A 27327-nucleotide genomic window follows, 5' to 3' on the forward strand; every position below is an offset into this window, starting at 1 on the left:
GATTGTCAGAGGCATACACTGTAGTACCCAACATGCGGAGTACCATCATTGTTCAACTTCACGAAGAGGCGAAGAGCCAAGCGCAGTAGTATGAGTAGTACTACTACTAGAACCGCATGGTGGAGCGTCTGTACTCTTATTTTTTTATCTCTGATAAAGTACACGTTTATTTCGGAGAAGGGCGGAAAACGGCAGCCCAACATGTAATGAATGATATCGATCAACCAACCATGCTTGAATATATCTTGGCCTCCGTGCGAGCCCGTCTGTGTGTTCTTGCTCCTCTTCTCTCTCAAGGAATGGCGGGTTGGCTCTTTGCCATCAATTGAGATTGGTTTGCTCACACTCCTGTCCCACATGTCAGTGATATGCCAAGAGGAGGTGCATTGACCGACTGGCCATACGCGTACTTGGTTTTGCGCCTTCATACTACTCCTCCCTCCGTCACAGTTTACAGGGCGCGCTTCATTATGATGCATTTCTCTCAATGCATTTCCACCACCAGAGAGACTTTAGACGCGTTTGGTTTAATGCTCAATTAATTAGGGCGTGGTAACCGCAATCAAGTCCACAATTTTCTCTCCATGTATTGTACTACTACGGAGTGGAGTAAGTGCATGCATGTGTGTACCCGGGGTGGAAGCTGTGTACACATTATTCCCTCTAGTAATAGACGCCGTGCTATAGCTACCAATGCTATTTTTCACGCCGATCGCTAGTTGCCTTGGTCCCACAGATTTTTTTCTTTTTTCTGAAGCGTGTTGTATAAACAGTGACGGATGGAGTAGTATGAGTGGATTCAAAGAAGAGCGTATTGATGGTTGCTTCTTCAGAGCAACTTACAGTGGGAAAGGTGGGGCTTATGATTTGACTGCTCATTACTCACTAATAACACGGTGCAAGGACCGGGCTGAGTCTCCCATGCGGTTGTGCACTACCCCCTCGGTTCTTAAATATACTCCGGAGTATTTGTCTTTCTAGAGATTTCAACGAGTGACTACTCAAATATTTGTCTTTTTAGAGATTTCAAATGGACTGGCACATACAGATGTATATAGACATATTTTAGAGTGTATATTCACTCATTTTGCTCCGTATGAAGTCACTTGTTGAAATCTCCAGAAAGACGAATAGAATATTTAGGAATAGAGGGAGTACACATACGAAGCAAAATGAGTGAATCTACACTCTAAAATATGCCCGTTTGAAATTTGTAAAAAGACAAATATTTAGGAACGAAGGAGTATAATTCTGTGCATGGCACATGGATCCGGATGATGAAGAGGCTTCTGGCAATGCTATCAAGCTTCCATCATTTGTTTACATAATTGACGTACTATACAAATAATTTTCCATCAACATGAAATTGTACAATGGTGTGAGCTTTCAGCTTTTGTTTCGCGTGTCTTGCCATCGATGCTCTTTCGGAAACAATAAAAAACTAACTTCCTTGCTAATGCATGTCAATTATTAGCAGATCAGAGCTAATAATTACATCACAACTTAAGACAGAGTTGTGAGAAGGTGTTAAATTAAAATTGATCCATGCTTTCATTCGTAGCAACGTCCCCCAGCTCTGTCTAAATCAACAAGGCATGTTGGGAAAAAAGTAGCTCTCTGGAGCATGCAACATTCCGATCATTTTGTGCAGTTCCACTAAAATAGAGCTGAGCGTCCCTGTTCCAAAGATATTAAGTGTGATTACGATAATAGAGGACTGCTGATGAAACAATAAACACACAAATAGAAGCCGGTCACCTTTGCAGTCTCTCTTAAGACTAACTAGTTGGAGAAGATTAGGCTCGGAGTTGGATGAGGAGGATAGAGCAAAACCAGTCTCCCTTTGTGCAGTCGCACTGAAATGTAGAGACGTTGCCCATGTGACATTTTAGTACAACTGCACAAAACACTCTTAAGAAAGTGATTTGTGCAGTTCACCAAAAGGTCGCAATAGCAACGAGGTGAAATGGATAGCCCTGTTTGCAAAAAAGAGGTAGAAAGGAAACAATTACTGGCCAATAATAGTTGATGACACATGCAACGACAGAAAAGAAGCATATTCCTTGTCCTAAGGGAAGATAACAACACGGTTGTGTTTGTCTAAAATGGTGTGAGGACGAGAATGCAATATGGAAAGTACGCCGGACGAGCTACGTTTTGGGCAAAGAACTATGGAAGATCCACATGCAGCGACATGGGAAGACGGGCAGTGGAGCAAGGCCGGAGGGGATACCTGGAGGTCGTCGGGATGTAACTAGGTGAGCAGCGGCGGGCGGAATCTGCGAGCAGGTGGCGTAGGCCCTGCCACACCGGAGCTTGGTCAGAGAGAACGGCGTGTACCGCAGATTGGGATGTGCTGCCTCGGCGCCGTCGAATGGAGAAACAATGCACTTCCTTCCTTTCTCCCGGCGGACGGGATGCGGCCGGATCAGTGACCAACGGCGAGAGAGAGAGAGGCCACCGCACTCCCTTTCCCCCGGTGGACGAGATGCGGCTGGATCAGTGACCAACGGTGAGAGAGAGAGGCCACCGCAGCCTTGTGTGAGATACTCTGAAGAGCGAAAAACCAGGTAGGCAGGCTCCATTGTATATAGTGAGCGGACTACCTTTTTCTCCATAAAAATCATTTTATATTCTGTGTACGTGCCATTGAGCGCTATAACTTTATTTAAAAATAACGTGGCAACGCGTCAAGTCGAACTTTGTTTCGTGCACGCGTGGTACACGACCTCCCTAGGTAAACAACCGCTACAGGCGTTCAAATTAGCATGTGGGATGCCATTTCATAAAGAAATGAGCTCCACCGTGTACCCGCGCGGGTGTGGCTGGGCACGAAGCGTGAGTACGTGCACGATGCACCTATTATCTTCTTGTATACGTACACCACCTACGTGGGGTTGTGTGAGAGAGATACAAACCTAGAGAGATATAGTGTGTGGGTTCTTGAGAGTTTTTTTTGGGGGGTCAATCAAAAAATGTAACATATGCAATGTGTGTGAAATAGAGTCCTGGATATAACATATATATAGAGGGGGCGATCCATGAGAAGAGAGTGGAGGTATCATCGGCTTGAGGTGTCCATAGAATCGAAGAGAGGGATGATGTGTGTGTGTGTGAGTGCGCGATCGATAAAGAGTGCCATCGAATTTGTGTGTTCCCACATCAAAGATATAGAGTGGCTGGCCTACTAGAACGTGAGATGGGACATGTGCAGTTTGTCTCTGTGGCATGGATACCTACCTGCAGCGCTCGACTATCGGTGTGTGGTGGGGGAAGAGGGAGGCCCAATTAACTATAGAGGTACAATGGCGGGTATATGTGTGGAGGAGGAGAGAGGCCTACCTCATGTATTAAGGAGATCGATCTGCCTCATGTATTAAGGGAGATAGATCGGCATCCATGCATATGTGCAGGAGAGGAATAAGGTTGGGAGAGAGACAGATCTAGAGTGTTGGAGGGGGTGGTAGTGGAGTTGCTTCTAACAAATGGTGGGATAGGCTTGCTAGACAAACGGAGGGCACGCCTGATGAAGCTATGTACCTAGGGTAGGGTCATGGACCTGTCCAAACTGCCCTACCCAAAGACATCTCTAGAAGAAATCACCTTTCAATCGACTTGGAGGTGTTCCACTCGACAGACTCGAAGACACTCGACCAAGAAGCGATCACTCGACCAAGACCAAACCACTCGACGGCCAGGAAACCTAAAGGCACTCCGCATGCTAATGGTCGGTTATTAAGTAGCTTTTATGGTAATCATAGCACTTTATTAGGGACGTTACCAGTAACGCCCGACCTTAATGTATTTAAACCCTGCATAACTAAGGGCCGGAGGGGGCCGGGGAACTCTATATAAGCCACCCCCCTCCTCAGTGTAAAGGGTTCGCACCCTTGTAATTCATACACGCATAATCCAGTCGACCACCTCCGGGCTCCGAGACGTAGGGCTATTACTTCCTCCGAGAAGGGCCTGAACTCGTAAACATCGCGTGCTTACAACTTCTCCATAGCTAAGATCTTGCCTCTCCATACCTACCCTCCTACATTACTATCAGACTTAGAACCACGATAGTTACTTCCTCCGAGAAGGGCCTGAACTCGTAAACATCGCGTGCTTACAACTTCTCCATAGCTAAGATCTTGCCTCTCCATACCTACCCCCCTACATTACTGTCAGACTTAGAACCACGATAATTGACGCCCCCCGTGGGGCCGGTGTTTTAGCAATTTGTTGGAGGAGTTGCGATCTTTTCCGATCCAAATCATCATGGTTTCTGGCGGAGTTTTGGTGGAGGGTCACGAGATCCGTCTCGGCACGCTCACGTTCATCGCCGACGACTCCGCTTGGCTTCAGGAGGCTCCGCTCGACGTGGACGCACTCCCCGCCCGCGGGGCAACGCACTTTAGCGCGTGCGTCCACGGCGTTCTCTTGCGGCAACCGTCGACCCCCTACCGGTCGGCTCCTGTGTTGTCCTCCCTCCCTGTTTCCCGCCAGCGCAAGCGCTCCGGTCGGTCGAGACTTAAGCGGTGGGTGAGACACGCGGTGGCACGCCATTCGGCCACCCCTCAAGTCGCGGTGATCGAGCCCGATGAATCCCTCTATGTCCTGTTCGATTTGTCGACTGGATCTACGGAGACCGCATCCGAGTGCGACAGCAGTGATCCGGCGGCGGAGGTTCTGATGGTCGATGGACCGCCCAGTCCTCCCGGTTTTCCCCGCACCGACGGAGGCGCAAGTGGAGGCGACCCGTCGTGTCCCCATGAGGAATATCTCCCCGAGCCTCTCATGTCGCTGCAGAGAGAGGAACTTCGTCGCCGGAACATGGATGCGCTATACACTCCTATCGTCGGAGAGACCCCCGAGGCTCGTGCCTTGGAGGACGCACGCCTGGCAAACTTGGCCGAGCGCACTCGACTGGAGAACCTCCAGCGAGCACTCGACGAGCGTGCGCGACAACGGGTTCCCGAATCCAGTCGACGTCAGCCCTTTCCGCCCCCGCGGGTATATCGAACTCTGATTCAGAATTTAGCAGTTGCAGCCCATATAGCAGAGTCGATTCAGCCTTCCCAGTCGGAGGCTGGCAGAGGCTTGCTGCAGATCAGAGCGTTACTTCGGGCAGCAGGAGACTAGAATTCCGCTATTTCTCAGTCGCGGAACAGGATTCACAGCAGATCCGTTGCTGCAGACACAGTCCAGTCGGCTCATAGCCCAAGATCGCCCCCGAGGCGTGAGGGACGTGGGGACCGGTGTAATCAGTACGGGAACCGTGAGCAATATGATCACCGATTCGATCGTGACGATCGACGTCGAGTGCCCACCCCTTCCCCGAGGAGCGGGTCATATGCGCCTCGACAGCAGGATGACAGGCGCCCTCGTAGTGTTGGGCTAAGGATTCCAGTCGACTCCAGGGAGCCAGGCTTTGATGCGAGATCCATTCTCATTCAAGGTTTGGTCGATAGGAACAGAGCTCACCGAGAAGGTCACGACAGAGACGCACCTACCAGTAGCAGAGCACATGTTTCGGGGCCAGAGTGCTTTAGTAGAGCCATCAGGGCCACTGTGATTCCTCCCAACTTCAGGTTGGCGACTGGAGTCAGTAAGTTCACTGGTGAGTCCAAGCCCGATACTTGGCTTGAAGACTACCGAGTGGCCGTCCAGATTGGCAGCGGCAATGACGAAGTGGTCATGAAGCACCTGCCTCTCATGTTGGAGGGCTCGACCAGAGCGTGGCTGAACCAGTTAGCACCCAGCAGCATTTACACTTGGAAAGATCTCGCCCGAGTGTTTGTCACCACATTTGAAGGAACATGCAAGCGACCGGCAGGGCTGACGGAACTGCGGTCTTGCGTGCAGAAGCCGAATGAAACTTTGAGGGATTACATCCAGAGATGGATCACGTTACATCACACGGTGGAGAATGTGCCTAACCACCAAGCAGTCTGTGCCTTCAAAGAAGGTTTCAAGTACAGAGAACTGAATCTGAAATTCGGTCAGACCGGAGATATGTCTCTGAATCGGATGATGGAGATTGCCACCAAGTACACTAATGGTGAAGATGAGGATCGACTCAGGAGTGGCAAGCTCAAGTCAGTCGCTCAAGAAACCGGAGGAAATTCCAATCGGAAACAGAAGCGGAAAGCCGAGCCAGCTGCTCCTGGGGAAGCCTTGGAACCCCAAGAAAGTTAAAGACCAGGACGGAAATGATGTGTTGGATTTGCCATGTCTCATCCACACCAAGAAAGATGAAGAGGGCAATTTCATTTACCCGAAACATACCACTCGACAGTGTCGACTCTTGATCCAGCAGTTCCAGGGCAAGCAGCCCAAAGATAAGGAAAAGGAGTCGGACAAAGTTGAGGACAAGGAAGATAGTGACGATGGATACCCCCAGGTCAATTCCACCCTGATGATTTTTTCTGATGTTGAAAGCAAAAGTCGACTGAAAGTTATCAACCAAGAGGTGAATATGGTTGCTCCGGCGACACCTAGTTATCTGAAATGGTCTCAGACTGCCATAACATTCGACCGGTCCGATCACCCAACGCACATCGCCACCCCTGGGAGGCAGGCTTTGGTGGTCGACCCAGTTCTTGAATGCACTCGACTGACCAAAGTCTTGAACATATTATATGCTGAGACGTTGAAAGGTATGGGCATTCCGATGTCCAGACTCAGTACCAGCAACATGAGTTTCCATGGAGTCATTCCTGGGACGAAGGCTGAATCACTCGGCCAGATTGCTCTTGATGTGGTTTTCGGTGATTCTAAGAATTACCACAGAGAAAAGTTGACGTTTGAAGTTGTAGACTTCCAGAGTGCCTATCACGCCATTTTGGGCAGGCCAGCTTATGCACGCTTCATGGCCCGACCATGTTATGTGTATCTCAAATTGAAGATGCCTGGCCCCAAAGGTGTGATCACTATTACGGGCAATCGGAAGAAAGCGGAAGAATGTTTTCAGAAAGGTTCAAAGATCACTGATGCTCAAATGGCAGTGGTGGAGCTGCAAGAATACCAGAAGACCGTACACCCGAGTGATTTGTTGCAAGCCAAGAAGCCTGCTACAGAATCAGCTTTTTAGTCGTCTGGCGAAACGAAGACAGCTCACATCCACCCGACTGATCCCAGCGCTGCTCCAACTCATATCTCAACAACACTCGACTCCAAATAGGAAGAAGCGCTCATCCAGTTCCTCCGTGAGAACTGGGACATTTTCGCATGGAAGCCTTCAGACATGCCGGGTGTTCCCAGGGAGCTGGCTGAGCACTGCCTGAGAGTCGACTCAAAAGTAAAACCTGTCAAGGAACATCTCCGATGGTCCGCCGTCCAGAAGAGAAAGGCTATTGGCGAGGAGGTGGCTCGGCTCTTAGCAGCAGAGTTCATCCGAGAAATCTACCACTCCGAGTGGCTCGCCAACGTTGTCATGGTCCCCAAGAAGGACAAGTCACTTCGCATGTGCATTGACTTTAAACGTATCAATCGGGCCTACACGAAAGATCATTTTCCTCTCCCCCGCATCGATCAGATAGTCGACTCGACTGCGGGATGTGAGCGACTGTCTTTTTAAGACGCCTATTCCGGGTACCATCAGATCCGTCTGTATGGACCTGACGAGATCAAAATAGCCTTCATCACTCCATTCGGGTGCTTCTGTTATGTTACCATGCCGTTCGGCCTCAAGAATGCCGGAGCCACATTCATGAGGATGATTCAGAAGTGTTTGCTCACTCAAATCAGTTGGAATGTGGAAGCATACATGGATGATATTGTGGTCAAGTCACGGAAGGGTTCCGACTTGCTGACTGACCTTACTGAAACCTTTGCCAACCTCAGGAGGTATGATATCAAGCTTAATCCATCAAAGTGCACATTCGGAGTTCCTGGCGGAAAATTACTTGGTTTTCTCGTTTCCGAACAGGGAATCGACGCCAATCCATAAAAAGTCGGTACTATACTCCGAATGAAAAGTCCTGTGCGAGTGCACGACGTCCAGAAGCTTACTGGTTGCTTGGCCGCTTTAAGTCGATTCATATCTCGTCTCGGTGAAAAGGCATTGCCTCTTTACCGATTGATGAAGAAGTCCGACAAGTTCGAGTGGACTCCCGAAGCTGATGCAGCGTTTGCAGAGCTCAAAGCTCTACTCTCCACCCAGTCGGTGCTTGCTACCCCAATCAGCAAGGAGCCTTTGCTGCTTTACATTGCAGCCACAGGACAAGTCGTCAGTATGATACTTACGGTCGAGCGGGAAGAAGAAGGAAAAACCTTCAAAGTTCAGCGCCCAGTATATTATATTTCTGAAGTTTTGACCCCGTCGAAGCAAAGATATCCTCATTATCAGAAGCTTGTATATGGGATTTATATGACCACAAAGAAAGTTGCTCACTACTTCTCTGATCATTCCATTACAGTCGTCAGCGACGCTCCATTGTCAAAGATCCTGCATAACAGAGATGCAACTGGTCGAGTGGAAAAATGGGCGATTGAACTCCTTCCTCTAGATATCAAGTTTGAGGCAAAGAAGGCTATCAAGTCCCAGGTAATAGCAGATTTCGTCACCGAGTGGATTGAACAGCAACTACCGACTCAGGTTCACTCGGAGCATCGGACCATGTTCTTCGACGGTTCCAAAATGCTGAATGGTTCCGGTGCCGGGGTGGTGTTGGTCTCCCCCCGAGGAGATAAGCTCAGATATGTTCTTCAAATCCACTTTGATTCCTCCAATAACGAGGTGGAATATGAAGCACTTTTATATGGGTTGCGCATGGCCATTTCACTCAGCGTCCGTCGCCTCATGGTCTATGGCGACTCAGATTTGGTGGTTAATCAGGTGATGAAGGAATGGGACGTCAGAAGTCCAGCCATGACTGGTTATTGCAATGCAGTTAGAAAGTTGGAGAAGAAATTCGAGGGGTTAGAGCTTCATCACATACCCCGACTGAAAAATCAAGCAGCTGATGATTTGGCAAAAATAGGTTCCAAAAGAGAAGCCATTCCCAGCAATGTGTTTTTGGAACACATCCACACACCATCAGTTCAGGAGGATCCCTTCACTGAAGAGGCCCCGCAGCCAAAAAGTGCCACGAATCCGACTGAAGTTGAAGTTCCAGCTGTGGTCGACTTGATCATGGAAGTCTTGGTCATCACTCCCGACTGGACAGTACCGTACATCGCGTACATCCTAAGGAAAGAACTCCCAGAGGATGAAGAAGAGGCTCGACAGATCGTCTGTCGATCCAAGGCCTTTACAGTCATAAAGGGACAGTTGTATAGAGAAAGCGCGACTGGAGTCAGTCAGAAGTGTATAACACCAGAAGAAGGTCAGATGATCCTTGATGATATCCACTCGGGGACCTGTGGTCATCATGCGTCCTCTCGGACCATTGTGGCTAAAGCATACCGAGCGGGATTTTACTGGCCAAGAGCAAATGAAATGGCGAAAGAGATAGTCGACAAATGTGAAGGATGTCAGTATTACTCCAATATGTCGCACAAGCCCACGTCAGCTCTGAAAACCATTCCACTCGTCTGGCCCTTTATTGTTTGGGGGCTAGACATGGTTGGACCACTGAAAATGGGCAGGAGCGGCTTCACTCATGTGCTAGTAGCAGTCGACAAGTTCACCAAATGGATTGAAGCTAAGCCTATCAAGAATCTTGATGCTTGCATTGCTATCAGTTTCATCAGAGAGTTGATATTCAGATATGGAGTTCCGCACAACATCATCACTGACAATGGGTCAAACTTCGATTCCGACAAATTCAGAGCCTTTTGCGCCTCTCAGGGCACACGAGTCGACTATGCTTCGGTCGCTCACCCTCAGTCGAATGGACAGGCGGAAAGAGCAACCGGCCTAATTCTCAAAGGACTGAAACCTCGATTGATGCGCGATCTCAAGCATGCAGCAGGTGCATGGGTCGACGAGCTTCCATCAGTTCTTTGGGGATTGAGGACGACCCCGAACCGATCGACCGGAAGAACACCATTCTTTCTGGTCTACGGAGCCGAAGCAGTCTTGCCGAGTGACATGCTTCACAACGCCCCTCGAGTCGAGCTCTACTCTGAAGAAGAAGCAGAACAAGCCCGGCAGGACGCAGTCGACCTCCTGGAAGAAGGAAGAGAAATGGCCATGATCCGATCGACCATCTATCAGCAAGACTTGCGTCGATTCCATGCCAGAAATGTGAAGAGTCGAGCCTTCCAAGAAGGAGACTTAGTCCTCCGAGTGGATCAGCAGAAACCACACAAAATCGCTCCTACTTGGGAAGGCCCCTTCATAGTCACCAGAGTCCTCCACAATGGAGCGTATCACCTCTATAATGTCGATCGCCAGATTGATGAGCCACGAGCCTGGAATGCGGAGCTACTCCGCCCCTTTTATACTTGAATTCTCACTCGGATGAGATGTAATAAATAAAAAACTCCTGTAGTTTATTTATCAAAGACAAGAGCATTATAATTTTCCCAGCGATTGTTATTGTTTTTGTTTGCGTAAGAAATCCCCCAGTGGGTGGCTTAGCTGTGAATCCGCTTCGCCTAAGTTTGTAAAAATAATTTCCTACCGAGTGGTGAGCCAGCCTCCCACTCGGGGGCTTAGCCGCGAACCCGTTTCGCCTAAGTATTTAAAAATCCTACCGAGTGGAGAGCAATCCTCCCACTCGGGGGCTTAGCTGCAGTCCAGTACTCGCCTAAGTTTTCTCACTCGGAGATTTAGCTGCAGTCCGACACTCGCCTAAGTTTGAAAAAATCCTAGCGAGTGGTGAGCAAACCTCCCACTCGGGGGCTTAGCTGCAGTCCAGTACTCGCCTAAGTTTTCCCACTCGGAGACTTAGCTGCAGTCCGGCACTCGCCTAAGTTTGAAAAAATCCTACCGAGTGGTGAGCAAACCTCCCACTCGGGGGCTTAGCTGCAGTCCAGCACTCGCCTAAGTTTGAAAAAATCCTACCGAGTGGAGAGCAATCCTCCCACTCGGGGGCTTAGCTGCAGTCCAGTACTAGCCTAAGTGTCCGAAAATCCTACCGAGTGGAGAGCAATCCTCCCACTCGGGGGCTTAGTTGTAGTCCAGTACTCGCCTAAGTCCTCCCACTCGGGGGCTTAGCTGCAGTCCAGTACTCGCCTAAGTGTTTGAAAATCCTACCGAGTGGCGAGCAAACCTCCCACTCGGGGGCTTAGCTGCGGTCCAGTACTCGCCCAAGTCCGCCCACTCAGGGGCTTAGCTGCAGTCAAGTACTCGCCTAAGTGTTTGAAAATCCTACCAAATGGTGAGCAAACCTCCCACTCGGGGGCTTAGCTGCAGTCCAGTACTCGCCTAAGTATTTGAAAATCCTACCGAGTGGTGAGCAAACCTCCCACTCGGGGGCTTAGCTGCAGTCCAGTACTCGCCTAAGTATTTGAAAATCCTACCGAGTGGTGAGCAAACCTCCCACTCGGGGGCTTAGCTGCAGTCCAGTACTCGCCTAAGTATTTGAAAATCCTACCGAGTGGTGAACGACCCTCCCACTCAGGGGCTTAGCTGCAGTCCAAGTACTCGCCTAAGTATAGGACACATCCCACTCTGCAGTGACGAGGTGTAGGTCGACTGTCACCTTCTCCTGGGGAGCTTCGCCACAAATACAACGAGCGCTCCATCGCCGACCCGCAAGGACGACGAGGTGCAGGTCGACTACTACCTTCTCCTTTGGAGCTGCGCCCCAAATACAAAGTTGTATCAAATGAAGAACGATTTCCACTCGACGGGGGATTCATGAAGATATTCAATGATAAACCAAGTTCAGATAAATCCTAAAGGTTCCGGACCACCGACCGAAGTGCTTGGGCATTCAGCCCGAAAGAGTTTAACGGTTACAAAAACCACTCGGCATTCCGAGGAAAATTTAAGGTGAGGCATAAAAGTTTGTTCACTCCGCAGGAGGAGGGCTGGCAGGCTCGACAAACTCGTCCAGGTCAACGCTGTCGGCGATCCGAGTGGCTGCAGCGATGAAAGTCTCCATAAAAGTTCGGAAGTCATGCTTCTGGGTGTTGGCGACCTTGATTGCTGCCAGTTTATGTTGTCACACCTCCTTGCAGTGGACACGAACCAGAGACAGAGCCACATCAGCGCCACACCGGGCAGAAGACTTCTTCCACTCCTGCACTCAGTCAGGGATTTCGTTAAGTCGAGTCATCAGGGACTCAAGATCATTTTGGAGCGTGGCCTCTGGCCAAAGTGCCGGGTCGATCCGTGACATGGCGACCTTCAGTCGAGCCAAGTAGTCCACGACACCGTCGATGCGGGATTCCAGTCGGAGCAGATTCATGGCAGTTTCATCTTTCACGGGAGAATTGATTGGATCCAAACCTGGTTCAATCCGCCCAGTCTCCTCCTGGAAGTTCTGGCAAAACTCCGCATTCACGATCCAAGGATAGGTCAATTTTCATACGCCAAGTCGACAAAAAAAATCAGTCGGAACAAAATGTGCACCTTCAAGCTTGATGAACAACTTCTTGGCAAGGCTCCTCAGATAGCTCTCCAGATTGTCCCTCCTACGAGCGATGCCTTCCATCTTCTCGCACAGGTTGAGATTCTCCTTCTTCCAGCGCGAGCACTCCTTGTTGGCTTCATTCAGAGCAGATTTCAGCTTGGTAATCTCTTCTTCCAACTGGCCGACCGAAGCCAGTTTCTGTTCAGCCAGAGCGGTTCTGTCGTCAGCTTCCTTTCGAGCAACAGCCAAATCCTGATCCTTCTTTGCCAGAGCTTCTCTCAGTTTTTCTGCAAAGAAACGATGCTTGATTCAGAAAGAGCGGAAGGGTACTCAAGCCTAAGACAGACCAGTCGACAAACTCGTCTTACCAGTGGCGCCATCCTTGACCTTTTGCAGCTCTGTCTTGGCCAGCTCCAAGTCAAGGTTCAGTTGGATTTGCTGTCTCTCCAAGTCAGCAAAACGAGCTCCAAGATCACAAGATTTCTGAAATCAAAGAGGAGAAGTTATTTTACAGTGAAAAACGACAAAGACAATAAGTACTAAGACTACGGTCGACTACCCGCAGTCCACCATAGTCTCGGGGACTACACCCAGTGGGTGCACTTTGCGTGCCCCCACCGGTTCTGATCCCACTCGACCGGCCCGCCGAAGTCGAGTGCAGGGGGTAAAGAAAGGGGAGAGAAAGTAGAACTCAGACCACAGTCGACTGCCAGCAGTCGACCGCAGTCTCGGGGACTACACCCAGTGGGTGCACTTGGCGTGCCCCCACCGGTTCTGATCCCACTCGACTAGACCGAGTGGAAGAGACAAACCACCAGTTCGGTTTACACTCTACAAAATACAAAGACTACAGTCGACTGCCAGCAGTCCACCGTAGTCTCGGGGACTACACCCAGTGGGTGCACTCAGCGTGCCCCCACTAGTTCAAAAATTCAATCGACGCACCCAGTGGGCGTACAGATGCAAAGATTTTCGGAAAGAGTCTTCAGATAGCATATCCTAACAGAACAAGCGCCAACCAACTAACCTGAACGTTGCTCTGGAGAGCCGAGCTGGCATCATAGGCGGCCTGGCTGGCGTCCCGCACCGTCTTCATCTTCTCCATCATAATGCTCGCCTGGCGTATGTCTTCCTTGGCAGCATTCACTTCGTCCTCTGGGACATGATGGGTCGCAAAAACTGAAGGCGCGTCGACAGGGGCCTGAGCAGTCGACGAAGAAGGCAAGGCACTCGACAATGGCACGGCGAAGGTAACAGAACCTCGATTGGCATCACCAGCATCCTGAACGACTGGCTCCGTCCTCGGCGTCGATTGTGGCACCTCGCTCGCAGGAGCTTGCCTATTTTTCCTCGTCAAAGGCCTCTCGGGCTCTTCATCATCATCATCAGGGAGGTCAATAATGTTAGGGGTTGTTCAAAGTTCAATCGACAAAATCACATCACCCAATGGCACACATTGCAGTTGAATCGACCAAAATAAAGACAGAATGGCAGAAATCATACCCAGATTAGAAGTGACCGCGTCCTCCATCACCTCATCATCATCCCTATAAGCTGAGGTCCCAGAAGTAGCAGCGCTGCCAGTTCCAAAGTTCGCCCGGTTAAAACAAGAAAAACAAACAGCACAGGCCATCGAGTGAAGATAAAAGAGGACACTCACGCAGAAGCGACGGGGATGTCAATCTTAATATTCGGCAACGCCTTCCGAAGCTAAGGCTCTGCGACTTTGGGATGCTTTGACGCTTTTTCAGTCGGAGTTGGCGAAGAGGTCCGAGGACGCTTTGAAGACTGACCAGCTTGAGCAATCGCCTTTTCACGGGCGCTCGGTCGTTCTTGGTCAAGTTTGGACCGCCTCTCCCTGCGAGGAGGCGACTTGACTTCTTCTTCGTCACTTGGGTCGTCGCTTTCTTTGTCCCCTCCACCGTCAGAATCCCATTCGCCACTGTCGCTGCCGCTCGCCTCTCCTTCCGGGTCCTGCTCTTGCTCTCTGTTGGGCATTGAATATATTTCAATAATGGCCTGAAAGAAAGTAGGGAGAACAAAGTCAGTCGACTCAGTATATGCAGCTGCGCGAGCGAATTCAGATTACAAACAAAGGCTCAGAATCGGACCTTCTCTGGTACGTGAGACTGGTCGAATGGAGGAACTCTCCTGGCTCCCCTGGGGTTGTCCTTGTTTCCGGTCATGCACGACAGCCACTTCTCCAGTGTGTCGTCATCGACCTCCTCCGGGTGAATCCGAGTGGAGTCTTCAAGACCCGAAAATACATCCACATCGGATGGTCTCGGGCTTGAAGAGGCTGGATGCGCCACGGAAGGAAGACCTCCAAGAGATCCATACCGGTGACCCCATCACGGATAACCTGGACCACTCGCTCCACCAGCACCCTCACCTGCGCCTTCTCCTCCGGGAGCACCTTCAAAGGGGAGGGTTTCCTCACTCGGTCCATGGTGAAAGGAGGGAGGCCAGTCGACTGCCCTGGCGTCGACTGGTCTTTGTAGTAAAACCAGGTCGACTGCCATCCGCGAACTGAGTCGGGAAGAATTGTGGCCGAAAAGGAACTTTTCCCTCTCATCTGAACACCAAGACCCCCACACATCTGAATCACTTGGGCCCTCTTGTCACTCGGATTGGCCTTTTTCACCGTCTGGGAGCGACAGGTGAAAATGTGCTTGAAAAGGCCCCAGTGAGGCCGACAACCCAGGAAATTCTCACACAAAGAAACGAAAGCAGCGAGATAAACGATTGTATTGGGAGTGAAGTGGTGGAGTTGTGCCCCAAAGAAGTTTAGAAATCCCCGAAAGAAAGGGTGAGGAGGCAAGGAAAATCCACGGTCGACGTGGGTGGCAAGGAGAAGAGATAATGGGGACGCACTGTTCAAGAGACTCCGGTCCGACGTCTTATATGAGGCCGCTTCCGAGTGGCTGACTGGTAGGCCCGGGCTGTCCTGTCAAATCCCGTAGCAATTGCGCGCGCGATACGTGGCGAAAAAGGTGGCGCGGGGATTGAGGAGGCTCCGCCCTATCCCATCCGATTACTGCGGCCTCCCCCGTCCCACGCGCTTCCCAAAATTCGGTTCCCGTGAAATCTGCGGGCAGCAGAACAACTTGTCAGACCGAAGATCTCCTCCACACCGTCACGCAGAGCCCTTCAAGTAAAGAAACTCACTCGACAAAAAACTAAGAATGGATCAAGGCGACTGAAAAGGAAGTTGCTGTCATCACTCAGGTTCATTGATCCGAAACCAGATATGCTCATGGCATGAAAAATGAGCCGGGGAAATTCTCAACTCCTTCCCCACTCAAATCTCGATCCATTTGGGGGCTAATGATGAAGCTATGTACCTAGGGTAGGGTCATGGACCTGTCCAAACTGCCCTACCCAAGGACATCTCTAGAAGAAATCACCTTTCAATCTACTTGGAGGTGTTCCACTCGACAGACTCGAAGACACTCGACCAAGACCAAACCACTCGACGGCCAGGAAACCTAAAGGCACTCCACATGCTAACGATCGGTTATTAAGTAGCTTTTATGGTCATCATAGCACTTCATTAGGGACGTTACCAGTAACGCCCGGCCTTAATGTATTTAAACACTGCATAACTGAGGGCCGGAGGGGGCCGGCGAACTCTATATAAGCCACCCCCCTCCTCAGTGTAAAGGATTCGCACCCCTGTAATTCATACACGCATAATCCAGTCGACCGCCTCCGGGCTCCGAGACGTAGGGCTATTACTTCCTCCAAGAAGGGCCTGAACTCGTAAACCTCGTGTGCTTACAACTTCTCCATAGCTAAGATCTTGCCTCTCCATACCTACCCCCCTACATTACTGTCAGACTTAGAACCACAACAACACCCGCAATATCAATAAGAGAGGAGATGGCTGCTTGTTGTCTGTGCACGTGCAAGTGAGAGACGGGTCAGGAGGCATGCACGAATGATGAGGGGGGACGATGTTGCTGTGGTAAGCAGACGTAACTACATATGAAGATCAATCGCCCTTTGTTGGAGAAAGGAGAGACATAACTTGTGAGGTACGTCGATCGATGGGGGGTAGTTAAAGTCAATCTAGGTATATGTTGGGAGATCGATCGGTATACATGCATGTGTGTTAGAAGCAAATGAGGCATGAGGAGAAGGATAGAGAGAGAGGGATGCATGTAGGAGGTGGTACGAGAGGCATACTATATCGAGGGGGGAGGAGTGTGCGAGTACGAGAATGATGAAAAGAGTGGTGGGAGTGAGGCATGGACGGTGACAAGAGAAGAGGGGAATCTTGTGTTTGTGCTAGGCACACCTGGCTAGAGAGGCATATCGATCGATGTGTGCCGTAAAGAAGGAGTTCGGGGGCCTACACACACCATGGGTGAACGACCTAAAGTGAAAAGATGAATTTGCGCGATGGAGCTAGAGAATGCTGAGGGAGGGTGAGAGGGATGCGGGCGTGTGCATGCACAAGAGAAAGTTAGCGCTAGCTACAAAGATAAGAGGGTTGTGTATGTGTAAAATACGAATAGAGATCATATATACTTCATTATAAAAAGCGAATTCGAATATTTGAAGAATTTATCATAGTGTTTCAAACCGACGCATGTGTGAATATATATAACGGTGATACACATGGTGTGGTTATGAACATGTTATACTACATTTAATATATTTTATCTCTACTCTTGTAAAAAAACGGAGTTGTTGATGATGGTGTGCCTGCCATCCTGCATTATAGGCCGTCCAATTTATATCTGGCGGATAGCAAGGAAACTATGATGGTTGAAGTTGGCAACAATCATGATTGTAGATTCTTATTGAAATAGAGAAACGAATTCAAATTTAGTTCGAATTGCAGCGGTAGTATAGACATTTGGAATGCACTAAAATGTTGGTATGAGTAGGCTACATGCATTATACAGCAAGCGAAAAAATTTAATCGGACATAACATGGATTCATACTCCCTCCTTCCATCTATATAGGGCGTAATGAGATTTTTAAGACCGCCTTTGACTATTGACAAGATTAATAGTACATGACATGCACAATGTGAAAATTATATCATTGAAAGAACCTTTCACAGACGATTTTAACGGTGTGCTTTGTGTAAGTTGCATGTCATATATCATTGCTCTAATATTTGGTCAAAGTTAGCATCGAAAAACGCATTAGGCAACATATAGATGGAAGGAGGGAGTAGCTTTGAATAGCATTTGTATAGTAAAGCGGGGCAAGACTCTCTCTTTGTGTCGTGTGAATAGTTTTATTTTTTTTGTTTTCTTTTTGGTTGAGGGAAGTGCGAATTGATTTGGTACATACTATTACAATATTACTACACGTTAGGCTTGTCCCTAAAATTCAACCCGCGTCTTGTTATATCCTGAAAATTCAGATATCGTGCTCCCAAAACTGGCGCCTTCACAACCTGCGCCTTGCTATCCCGAAATTACAACACACGCGAAAACTCCCTCCAGCTGCCAAATCCCGACACGCGAAATCCCCCTTCTAACCCTGAGCCGAAAGGGCCGCTAGTTCAAATCGGTGGGGGGGGGGTACTTTTGTAACACACCCTACATTTTGGACAAGCGCGTCCCTAAGTCATGCTTCACCCCCTCCCATCGCCCCCTTTTCGCCATTCGAAATCCCAGGCCGCCATAACCTCTCTGCTCCAGCCGCAAAACCCCACCCTCCTCCGTCCGCCACGTCACCGCTACCCAGCCGGAGCCTCTTCCCCGACGACGTCGTCCACCGCAACAGCTCGACGTCCCTCGTCCACCTCCCCAGATGAGGATCCGTCGTCCATCTCGCCGTCCCGCCGGTTCAGCCGCCCCGTCCTCCACCTCCAAGGAGCTGCTCCGATGATCACCTCGTCTATCGCGGCTACTCCATCCCACAGCGCCGCCTTAACCTGCTCCACCAGAACCGCAGCATCCTCACCGACTCCTCGGACGAAGCCGAGGCCTACTCGGTGCCACCAAAGAGGTTGTACACTCATCGCATCGCACCTTCTCCTTAACTCGACCTCCTGGCGCCGACGGTGCTCCATCCCGCACCCTCATGGAGCGGCTACCTTGAAGCCGGCGCCGCGGGCGACATCTCCACGGCGGCTCTCCCCCAGTGCGAGGCCCCTTCAGCGGCGGCGGCCATACCAGCCGGATCTGCTGCTGCTGCTCCGGCTCTCGCTCGATCGCTCGCTCGCCCAGCTGCTGCTGCTGCTGCTCTCCCCCTCGCTCGTGTTGCTGCTCTGCTCCGATTAAGCCACACTTCAGTCGACTAAATCGACTTTTGGGTCAGTCAATTTTCAGGGGTTGGGGGGGCTCGCCGGAGTTGAGGAAGAACCACCCGCAGCGGGGATGGGGGCTCGCCGGAGAGGTACCCCACTATCTATCTTAGGGTTCAGGGTGGGGGCGGGGGGCCTAGAGGGCTGGCCGGGGCGGCGGTGGCGAGTTGTTTCGGGGCGGCGAGGCTGCGCCGGGGCCGGCGGTTCGGCCGGTGGTGGCTGGCGGTTCAGGGGGGTGCAGGTTGAAGATGAACTGCAGGCCCTCCCTAAACTACATGTCAAGTGCCTCTCTGCTACCATTGCGTTCAGTTTCGACAATAGCATTCAGATTCCACAGTAAATTTCAGTTTCGACAGTTAAGTTCAGAGTCAACAATTTTTACCTCATCTGTTGTAGTCAGATGGTTTTTGGTGATGTTAATTTTACATCCATTTTACATCATCTATTGGAGATGCTATTAGAATCCCACTTGAGATTGATGATGTCTGTCCTGTGCTACTTCAGCCTTGACGTCTTATGGCTCACCGGAGCTGCTCCAACGACAGAATGATCCATCACAACAGAGCAGTGCCCTGGACGCCATCTATAGATTCCTCAGATCTTCCTCCACACCTCTGACAGCCACCTCTGCCTCAACTGCTTCAGCGACCAACCCAATGATGCTGAGGTCGACACGGCTACGGCAAAGAGGTTGTACACTTGTTGCATCACTTATTACTATACATTCACGTCGAACCATTAGGGCTATTTTGGTTCAACGGAAAAACGTCGATCCACTAGTTGTTACCATCACTCTAAATTTCTGCATGCTCTCCTTACATAATCTCACCATATTTTTCGTATGCATGTCAGATATTGTACACAGTCATGCTGAACATGTAGAGAAAAAGAGAAGAGTTTTGCATTGCAATACAATGTCATGCAGACACCGCTCCATGGTGGGTTCAATGGAAAACCCTCCCCACCCCTCTCCAGATTGTAATCCAGAGGAAGATATATGTTCTGAGGCGGATTCAGACGCCGCTGACCACTCCTATTTACCCCCAAGGTGTTTGCTCTACCTTGGCATGATGATGTTAGTCATATCATGCATATGTTGCCTTGCAGTGCCTACTTTTGACATCATATATGTCATCTGCTTAGTTTAGACATGTTTTGTAATGCCACATGTTTAGTTTCTATATCATATATGGGAATTATGCAGTCTCATGTCTTTTAGCCAGCCATAATATATGTGAAATGTGCAATGCCATCCTGTTTAACCAGGCATCATATATTTGAATGATATCTTGCCCATCCTTTTCTTCATTACATTTCCATTTGTTGACAATGTTTGTACATTAAACTACTCTTCTTGTGAATCAGCCATTTGGGTGGGAGATGGAAAAATCTGGAGTGAAAACAAGGCCTTCAGAGCAGACAGTGCTACCTGTCGAAGCAGATCTCTTGTTGGGTCCCGATAGCTCCTCAGAGATGGATTCAGAGACAGATGACCAGTCCTATTCCCCTATTGAGGTGTATGCTCTAACTTGGCACGGTTATACTGCTCATATCATGCATACGGTGTCTTGCATTGCATAGTTTAGACATCATATACACAATATTCAAAACCATGTTCTTAGTTCAGACATCATATCGAATGCCCTCTGTTTAGCATATAAATCACATATGTGAATTAAATGATGCGATCCTGATTACTTAGATAACATGTAGGTGAATTATGTCATGCGATCCTGTTTAGTTATTCATCATATCTTTGAATTATGTTATGCTATCCTATCTAGTTTAGATAGACATCATATATGTGAAATTATGTCGTGCTATCCATTCTAGTTAAACAATATACATGTAAACTATTTCATGCCCTCTTTTTTCCACACTATCTATTGCATCTGTCTCTCATACAATGTCTGTACATTCAACTATGTTTCCTGTTTATCAGCCATTTGAATTGGAGCGGGTGATGCCAGTATCTAGCGGACTAAAAACACGGTCTTCAAATAAAACAGTGCTACCTCTTGGTGGAGATAGCACCCCGGTTGTACATGCACAAGAACCAGCCCTACCACACATAACCCAAACTCTCACAGATTGTACCCCTACTGCGATGGACAGAGAACCAACTTCACCCAATCTAACCCCAACCCCAGCCGATAGTAACCCAGTTCCTGTTGACACAGCACCATCTCCACCACAGAGCTCCCAAAAAAGAGCAGTTAGTAAGGCAGCTCCAGTGCCCAAAGGGCCAGTACTATCACGGCGAACCCCAACTCCACCAGTTAGTACGCCTATTCCCGTGGAGGAAGCACAACCAACTAGTCGTAGTTTAGCATCTATCGCATTTGATGTTGTTAAATCGTATGTGCGTATCATCCCATCTTGGAAATATTATACTAGAGATGAAGGAAAATGCCAGTTGCAGGTGTTTGTCCAGGAGTTATGTGTAAGTAATGTTATTCATGGCAATTACTTTGCTTCTTCCCATACATCCTACCTCCATGATGGTTATAATACAACAAATTTTCCCATTTTTCTCTATAGAGAAGGACCGATTTGGAAACTCAGAATGAGGTAACCTGTGCTAATACCTCTGCTATCTTCAAGAAAGCTTGGTGGCAGTATCAGAATTACCTGAAGAAAACGTACTTCACCGGCAAAGAAACTCATCCAATTCCCTTACGTTCTCCTGATACACATTTACTGGACGATGACTGGGAATGCCTTATTCTGTACTGGTCTCGAACCAAGAATGTGGTAAGGTCTATGAGCTCATTTTCTATTTTTAAGTATTATATTCTTGTGTCTTACTGTACTCTGTTCATGTAGAACAAGTGCCTAAACCTGAAGAACAACTGTTCTAATTTAAGATTCCATTGCTATCATAGTTCAAAAAAGCGCTAGGCGTTAATTGTGCGTTTTGCCACCGCCTGGCGCTTTATTGACCAAAGCGCATGCTAATGCGCAGTTATGCATAGACTATGCGTAGTTATGCGCAATGTGTTTTGCCAACACCTAGAGCCTAGGCGCGCCTTTTTTAACTATGATTGCTTTGCTCTTGTATCACTGTATTTACTCATACAAACTTATTTTTAAATTGAAGGATCCAATCGAAACTCCAATGGCACAGCAGGTATGTTCACGCATGTTTCTTTAACAGGTTTGCTCTTATCAATAGCTCTGTTGATTTGCACATTACTAGCATCACAACAGAGCCAATAGTGTTGTTGTACATGTAGACCCGTGATACCCATCTGAAATCTTGTTGTGCCGTGTAGTTTCCCACGCTTTGTATTCTTTCACTGCTGCTTTGTCTTGAACTGATATGATTTGAACCATGTCTCTATTTTGATTTGGCAAGACAATGCAGTGACCATAGGACATAGATATATGTTTGTTTGCTGCTTTTATTATGTACTAGTACTTGGCAATAGAAGACTTGGTAGTTTAATCATGTCCACCTTACTAATGAACTGGTTCACCGAAATGAGTTTCATATACTAGTACATGCTAAACTTGTTATCTGTCTGCTTGTTTCTTCTGTTAGAATGCTGACAGCATATTGGGGAAGAGTGCCTTATTAAGCAATGGTAAAGGAAGTAATGCAGATAAGGTTCAGGATAGTGACACATCCTTGTTGGTCTCCAACAAAGCTGATAAAACAGCTAAGGAAGACTATCTTGAAGACAGCGAGACAACCACAAAGTCCTGTCTTGGTTTAGTGTTCGAGTTACTGGCCACTACCGCTTGCACAAGCTATTCAGACTCACTGTCTGAATCTGTTCGGTTTCTTGAGTCTCAACTACAAGCTGAAAGACATCAATCAGTTGTGTTGCGACAAGAAGCGAAAGGACTATGGAAGTCCCTGGAGCATTCAGATGCATACTTTTTGGTGCAACAGCAAGCGTTGGAGGATTTTAGCGCCAAACAGGACAAAGCTAATCAGCTTGCTAAGCTTATTGCCAGCATGGTGGATACCCAAGATAACATTTCTTGAGCTCTTCTGAAGTTGTTTCAATTATGCTCTTGTTTTGCTGCCGCGTTTATTTGCACTAGTGGCCAATTTTGACGGCCAGTGTATGTAATGTGCTGCTTTGTTCCCTATATTTGCACCGGTGGCGAACTTTGATGCCCAATGGATGTAATATGTGTAATAGCGGTAATAGGCTAGCGTTAATTGCTTGCTTATTTATTTCCTTATTGTCTTGTTTAGTTGTTTGCTTGCAGTCACTGCAGTTCTTTTTCTGTTTTTTTCTAGTGGCCACAATAGCCTATTTTTGGTAACTAGGCCAAAATAATCATGGCAGCACATGGACTGTTGTAACCATGGGCCTCCTGCAGGTCGTATGATCCATGGGCCTTTGTCCGGCCATAGGATCCATTGGCCTTCTATACGGGCCTTAGGGTCCATGGGCCTTCTATGGGCCGTAGGGTCCATGGGCCTTCTACGGGCCGTACGATCCATGGGCCTTCTACGGGCCGTACTATCCATGGGCCTCATACGGGCCGTAGGATCCATGGGCCTTCTACGGGGCGTATCATCATTTCGCCAATCATGGGCCGTACTATTCGTGGACCATAACGGGCCATTAATAGGCCGTATTTGATTACTCTATGAAAACAGCCCAACGGGTTTTTTTGACATGAAAACGGCCCAACGTATTAACGGTCCACAAACGGGCCGACTGTAATGACGGGCTGAATTTGGCCCACAAGCAGAAAATGACAGTAACGGGTCGTATGTAACCGAATGCTGCAAATGAGCCCAAGAATCAATGGGCCCTGAGAAGGCCGAAAGATAACTTGGGCTGGAAACGGCCCAATGGAATAACGGGTTGTTAATGGGTATAAAGTGATACACTGTTCATTACGGGCCAGTTTCACCACTGACCGTTAATGGGCCAAGAGTTACAAAGGTCCTCATATGGGCCGAAAGAAGTCATGGGCCACACATGGGCCGGAAGTTAAAACGGGCTGAATCATATTGGACGGCCCAGATGATGCTACTGGACCTAATTCAGATAGGGCATAACGGGCCCTGGGTTAGCGGGCTGTAAATGGGCTATATGCGAACATGCCATTAACAGGATTTCCGTGGGCTGGACCGCCACCTTTTGACCAAGTCAAGCGGGCCAGCCTTTTCACAGGAATGGGCCTTTGTTGGGCCGTGCCACGTGTCGCTGTATCATAGGCGCCTTCGGTCCAATGCGCGGATGACATCTGTCCCAACGGTGAGCCGACACGTGTTTCCTCCAGCCAATGATGATTTTACACGTGGAAAATCCCCATTGGTCGGGGCTGTTAACGGGTTATCGGATCCAAAACCCGACCCGGTAGCTTAACGGTGTTCCGTTACGGTGGATGCCACGTGTCGGTCACCCTTGACGAAAGCACTTCTGTGACACGCGATTTATCGTCATGGAAGTAGACACTTCCGTGATGATAATTTGGGTAATGTCATGGAACACTTCTACGACAGCACAGGTATGACTATCTTGATTCTGTCATAAAATCGTCATGGATGTACATGCATGACAAAAAACGCGACCTGCTGTGACAAACACGTATCATCACGGAAGTGTATTTTTTTGTAGTGCTAGTAACAAGAACAAGAAAGATTCTTCCTCTAGTAGTAACAATAATCATGCTAAATCCAATGTTGTTGCTTCTAGTAGTTCTCTTGATTCCACTAATGATTCTCTTAGCCAAGTTACACTTGAGCAAGAAAATAGCTTATTGAAGGGAATTATAGAGAAAGGTGTTTACAAGAGCCTTGCCGGGAGTAAGCAATTCGAGGAAATTATACGCAAGGAAGGAAGACACGGAAGAACCAAGGTGTTGGTTTTGAATGAAAGTTCAATGCCAATGGAGTTGAGTGGGAAGAAGATCAATACCCCAAGACGAAGTTTGTTCCTCAACAAGATAAGTATGATCCTACTTCCTCCAAAGGGACACAAGCTCAAGATGATCTTCCACCACAAGACCACGAGCAAAAAGGCAAGGATAAGCTTCAAGAGGAAATTGATGCATTTGAAGAAGCACCTAAGGCCTTGGTCAAGTGGGTTCCCAAGACTACATCAAGTTCTACTTCATCAAGTACGACTGCAACTCCAAGGATTCCCATCAAGATGATGTGGATCCCGAAGAACAAGAACTAGAGATTTCTTGAGGGTGACTCCGCCAACATGCTTCACTCTTATCATTTTGGCAAGAACAAGTGCAATCAACTTCCACATCTTGCACTAGTTCAAGGAGTCACAAACCCTCTTGTTGGTAAGACAAGGGACAAGGTAACCTAATGCTTTCATAGACATCATCTTGTGTGTGCATCACTCTATGTCTATGGATATCCTTGTTTGTTCCTTGTGGGACTAACCCGTGTAGGTATTGAAAGTGCAACTCACTCCAAAGGTTTGCTCCAAATGATCTATATCAACCTTGAGCATCCACATATTCAACACCTACATGAATTCATCATCGACAAAACCCAAGGTTAGTTCATCCCTCTTAGGGGGGATCTCACATCTAGGGGGAGCTTTACTCTAAAAATTGAGCAAAAGCAACTCTAATGGTGTGAACACAACGATGCTTTATGTAAAAGTGGTAATCCCACTTGTGCTTAAACGATGAGTATGACCTATGATCAAATGTTCTCATTTGACTCCTAAGTCAATATACTCACATATAGATGACCTAGTCATCGCCAATTGCTTGATAGATGCTAGAATTGGTTGTGCATGCTTTGCCACATATTTCATTTGCCATTTTATTGTGTGAGCATGTTGGTTGCATAATTTACTCATTCGAGGACATCCACTTGTTGTTTTGATTGTTTGGTTCCTTTTTATTTTGCCAAGTGGATGGACAAGAATGCCTAAGAACCTTCTCTAGCTATCTATGCTTTTCTTGTCTCAAACTCTATTCATGCTACATCACAAAGTTTGATCAAGTCAGATTCGAACCACTCTGTGTGAGGAGCACTCAGAGTCCCCGATTCGTCATAGACTTAAACTTCCAAAACTTCTTTATGCGTTTCAGTCTGACCGATTCATCCATTTCGGTCATACCGAGATCACTAAGTCGATCTAGGTTTTCAATCTCGGTGCAACCGATTTGAACTTTTCGGTCACACCGAGTTGCAGTAACTTCTTGCAGTTATGCATCTCGGTGCCACCGAGTTGTTCCATTCGGTCACACCGATAGGGTCAGGCTATATATATCCCCGGGCCAAAATTTGGAAAATTTTCTGAACCCCTTCGCCCGCGCTCAGCCTGCTCTGTCTCCCTGGGACTCCGGATCGTCCTCCTCATCGTCAGCTGCCTCCCGCCGCTAGTCTCCGCCGCTGTCAACGGGAATCGTCTCTGCTGTTGCCGCCGTAGTAGGTCCATCGCCGCACTAGAGTATGGACTTGATCCTTGTGCTAATCCCTCTCTGATTCCTAGCACATTGTTTTGCCATGTATCTTGCCACGATTGAGATCATTCTATCTAGTGAAATCACTCCGTAGTTTAGTTGTGGATTGAAAATTTAGGGTTAGGTTTCCGCCGAAATCATCTCGGACCAACCGAGTTGTTGAAATCGGTTCCACCGATTTGGCTAAGGCCATTGCACATGTGATTCTCGGTCTGATCGAGAATTGCAAATTAGTGTGACCGAGTTCAATACTTTGTGAAACCCTAGCAGTCTCGGTGCCACCGAACTGTGACTCGGTCTGACCGAGTTCACTACTTTAGGTTCCAAAAGATGCTTCGGTATCACCGAGTTTTCAAATCGGTAGATCCGAAATGCTTTTTGTGGAAAACTAAAACTAAGTTTTTAACTCATTCTTTTGCAAAAACCTTTGTACTTTGTGATGCTCATCCAATCTACCTCATCTATAATCTATTCACAGAGTCTGTTATCAGTGTTTGCATCATGTCAGATCAGAGTGACAGCCAGAACAAGTCTGAGGAGCAAGTCAACATGAGTGAGGGCACTAGTCCCTCTAGCAACTTTGATGAGGGAAGCAGGAGTACACTGAGCAACTTGCCTAAGGCAGCCACCAGGACCAGAAAGAAGAGAACCTCAGATTCAGAGGATGAGGACTATGTGGCTGTTGAGGAAGAGGCCACCTCAAAGAAGAAAGTTCTGAAAAAGTAATATGGCACAGCTGCTACCACTAAGCTAGGAATGAAGACAAAGATTCCTGCCAAGAGAGTGCGTATGTCAAAGGCCACAGCATCCACTGCTGAAACCTCCAAGCCATCAGAAGAGGCAGTTGGAGAAGGCAAGAAGAGGAAAGAAAGGGTCAAGAAGACCACTGCCAGAGTGCTTGGCAGATCCTCAATTATGAGAGATTCTGAAGAAGAGGAAGAGGATGCAGCACCAGCACCCAAAGCTCAAAAGCTTATGGGAGATGCTATAAGGGCAGGGGCTGCTCCATCTAAGCCCAAAACTGCTCCTAAGACTGCTGCTCCAGCTCCAAAGCCAAAACCCAAGAGGAGCACCAGGAACATCCCTGCTGAGGAGAAGAACAAGGCCCCAGTGCCTCAAGCTGCTGACAAAGAAGATGATTCTGTTGTTTTGAGGAAGTTGAAGCCCAAAATTCTAGATCACAACGA

This window comes from Triticum aestivum, chromosome 3A (genome assembly GCF_018294505.1).
Source record: "Triticum aestivum cultivar Chinese Spring chromosome 3A, IWGSC CS RefSeq v2.1, whole genome shotgun sequence".
In the NCBI taxonomy this organism is placed as follows: Eukaryota; Viridiplantae; Streptophyta; class Magnoliopsida; order Poales; family Poaceae; genus Triticum; species Triticum aestivum.